At 52.8% G+C, this 3,994-nt stretch overlaps 1 pseudogene; it reads left to right on the top strand.

Annotated features, from left to right (window-relative positions):
- LOC102263312 overlaps positions 1-2,005 on the top strand; it is a 4,082-nt pseudogene extending 2,077 nt beyond the window's left edge.
- Positions 2,006-3,994: the final 1,989 nt, after the last annotated feature.

Genomic DNA, 3,994 nt, shown 5'->3' with positions numbered 1-3,994 from the left:
CCTGAGCTGCCACAAGAGGCCATCAAAAAGCCTCGCAGCGGCCTCGGTGTGCACATGCTGGAGTCTGTGCAGGTTTTCCATGCACTGGGCAAGAAGAGGGATGAGAAAGCTGACCTGTTTTCCTTACGGGTCCTGGGAAAGTCGAGCAACCCTAAAGGCCCCCAGCCACGCCCAGCTACCAAACCATGGCTGGTTATGCCCCGTGAGGGCAAAGGTCCTGTGAAAACTCAAGTTCATACTCCAAAAACCACATGGAAGTGCTGAGAAGGGGTCTCCACCTCCATCCCAGGACCAGCTGCCTTCTCCCGGGAAGGTCAAGTTGGTGCCATTGGTTTTTCCAACCATGGACAAGCCTCAAGTTCATCCAGTACCTCGTAGGCCACAGTCTCTGGCATCACATCGGCCTGTTGTGACCAACCCTGCCAAGCCTGCTGCAGTCACTGCATCCCGGCCAACTCCTGTATCTTTGACCTGTCCTGCCAGATCAGCTCGGCTAACATCAACCAACTCAGCTGTTCCAGGTTTGAACAACCCTGCCCGGCCTAGTGTCCCTCAGCCTCCTGCTTCTAGGCCTGGGCCCTACAAAACATCATCTTGTGCTTCTACCCAGCGGGGAGCCTGTTCACTCTGCTGTGAGTCAGCCCCAGACCCCGCTCAAGCCTCACAACCACTATCTACTCCAGGATTTCGCCCTCCAACCAATTCCATGGAGGAAACCTGATGTCCTTGGGCCAGTCATGTCAACACCCATCACAAATGAGCAGAGGCCAGATCGAGAGGCCATGAAGAGGAAGGCTCAACCTAGAGCGTGAGAATGCTGCCCAATTTGGGAAAATGCAGCATTTCATTGAGAGGGAAAAAGAAATGGACATTTCTCTGTACTATCGCTGTGTGATGTAGGAGATGCTGGGAGTGCTGGTGCCATTTGGGTACCTGTTGTTTTTCCATAGAAAGTTAGATCCATAGATAGATAGATAGATAGATAGATAGATAGATAGATAGATAGATAATAGATAAATAGATAATAGATAGATAAGAATTTTGAAATATTGATATATTTTATAACTTAATAAAAGCTACATCCCTGACTCCAAGACCATTCCTACTTTTATTGCCAAAGTGCCAGGGTCGGTATAACGTGTCTTTCCTCTCAGCCCATTTTGCTCACTCGTCTGGCCCACCGTCTTCAAGAAGCCGTCCTGGCCTCCAGGCCTGGCAGGGTGCCCCCCCCCCTTACACTCTCATACTCTCACCGCTCTATCTACCTCTCCCTGGGCAGGCAGTGGGGCAGGTGGGGTGTGCTGCCATCTCGGGACGCGCCCAGGCTGTGCCACCCGCCAGAGGTGCAGTGCCGAGGGTCATGCTCAGGTCTCGAAGAATGACCCCCGTGGGTCTGAGCAGAAGTGGAATGTATTAAGGGCACCAGGAGGCTCAGCCTCTCAGGGTCCAGGGGACGCGGCCGGGACGCCGTAGACCAGAGCAGCGTCTGACGCTCCATGGGCTCGGTGTCACAACAGCAGACAGACAGGCGCGGAGCTGGGGGCTGCCGGGTGCTCTTGGAAACCCCGCTGACTTTGGAAACTGGACATGGCCAGGCCACCACGGCCGCCAGAACGGAGGCCTCTCCATCCCCAGCACCTGCGCGGGGCCTGGGGTGCTGTGAACCACAGCCAAGGAAAAGGGGTGTGGAGGACACCATGTCGCTCACACTGGAGCTAGGTGGAGTTCACAGCCAGTGGCTGCTCTCTCTTCGCAGTTGCTGCTGTGGCCACCGCATGGGGAATGCAGCCAGAGCTACTCAGAGAACTGTGGGCGGTGTAGCAGCCGTCATGCTATCGACTCTCCTTGCTGTCTGCCCTCAACTCTCCGAGGTGACCCTGGTATCCGGGACCTCATCAAACTTGAGAGGAGCCTTCCAGATGCTGAGGGCAAAGTGGCCCCACGGGGTCTTAAAGGGGTCACCTTAACAGACAACATGCGAAATAGGATTGTCAAGTCCGTCTAAACGCTCGTCTACCATCTTGTAAGGAAACCACAGCAAAACCCTCTGGAGCAGATAAAGAAGTGATTCAATGCAATGTTCTTGACCATCCAGCCAGGGGTCACCCCTCCAACTGCTGACCTGGACACATCCCTGGGTCCAAGGGAAGCTGGCCCCTGGCTTGCGGGGAAAGGCATGGACGCTATACACTCCACAGGCCAGTAGAGCTTGTGCACACATCCCTGTGGGGCCCGCCAGCTGCGCGTTCATTGCTGAGATGACTCCGTATGTGACAGGAAGGCCTTCATCAAGGAAGGTTGTCTCATACGAGTCTATTTCCTGGAATCGCACGAGATAACGCGTTCATTGCTGAGATGACTCCGTATGTGACAGGAAGGCCTTCATCAAGGAAGGTTGTCTCATACGAGTCTATTTCCTGGAATCGGCCACGAGATAAGCAAGTTGTGGAGATAGCACATAGTCTCCTTGGGAAACACGGTCCATCCATATTCCCTTTTCTAAAGGCCTCGAGACTGGAGGGGCAGGGACGCCTCGCTCCTGTGAGCTTTCCAAACCCGGGCACAGTTGCAAACTCAAGGAAAAGGAAAGCAGATCCGACATTCCTCGTCTAAAATTCAACCAAGAAGCGGCACTCATGCCTCCCGGAGTGTGAAATAGACGCTGCTCTAACCAAACAGCCCATCAAGAGAAGCTACTGGACGCCAGAGATGCTGAAGGACTCAAGCCTGTGTTTAGGGCGACTGAGCAAGACATCAGTCTTGCTATGGCATCTAATGAGGCCCCACCTTCTGCAGATGCGATTAAACAGCTCCTTGCAGCTTAGTCCTAATGGCCGTTGTACTTGATTTAGAAAAAAAGAACAGAAAAGTAACAGAAAGAGGAGAGGAGAGGAGAGGAGAGGAGAGGAGAGGAGAGGAGAGGAGGGAGTGTGGAAAGGTGACATCTGACATCTTGCGGTTCTGTAACAAGAGGCCGACTTTCTGCTTCTTATTGGGGGGAGGCCTCCAGGCAGAAGAGGGTTCAGACGCTGGAGGCTAAGAAGGCAAACAGCACACACCCTACATAATCATGGAGATCGGAGACCTAGAGGCACAGGAGATCTTCCTCCCGCTGAGGAACCAGGTTGTCAACAATGCAGCCACAGTTGCCATAACAAAGCCAAGGGCAATCGCCTCTGTTAAGGTTGGAGGAAGCGTTGCCCTGGAGCAATTTTTCTGCTACCCGTGTCCCTCACCTATATGATATAAGAGGAAAGCCTTTCGACCAATACATTCACGAGAATAGAGGAGTGCCTACTGGGCCCAGTTCCTTCCAACCGTGGAGGCCGTTAACGCCTTTCAAGCCTGATCCGGAGCTTGTGAATGGGGTCATAGAGTACTCTTTGGCCATATTGTACCATATGATCAGGAAGCCCCAACAAAGCCCAAATACACAAATTGGACGGAGGTTTAATGCTCTTTATGCTACTGTTAAGCCTGGTGTCCAGCCTCCTCCCGTGGAGATAGACCCTGTCCTTGACCCGAGGACTACAGCTATGTGGTTCACTGAGAAGGGCCTGTTGTTGTACTCACACATTGCTTCATGCTGATGAGCAGATCTCTCTGGGGCCAACTGAAAAAGCCTTCATCTCAAAGATTAAGCTCGTGTCAGCCTTTGTGGAGATGACTCCTTACCTTACGATCAAGTCGTTCCTGAATGAAGGATTATCTCACGCTTCGATGCTTCCCCGAGTAGGCGCCGAGATCAAGGCCTTCACTAAAGCTGAGAAGGAGCTCCGTGAGCAACATGGTGACAGCGCCTTCCCTTACATCAAGTGCCTCCGCTTGGCCCAGCATGAGAGATTGGCTCCTGTCAATTATCCCAACCTGTGCAAAGTTGCAAACACGAGAAAGTGTAGTGTGGATGATACATTTCGGGACTACAAGACAACCAAGGAGTCATTGTCGCAGCTCACAGATAGAGAAATCGAAACTGCCCTCGCTCAGCCTCCTG

The sequence above is a fragment of the Myotis brandtii genome, unplaced genomic scaffold (assembly GCF_000412655.1).
Source record: "Myotis brandtii unplaced genomic scaffold, ASM41265v1 scaffold2504, whole genome shotgun sequence".
NCBI lineage: Eukaryota > Metazoa > Chordata > Mammalia > Chiroptera > Vespertilionidae > Myotis > Myotis brandtii.
The sequence above is the reverse complement of the archived record's forward strand: the minus strand, read 5'-3'. Positions and strand labels throughout refer to the sequence as shown.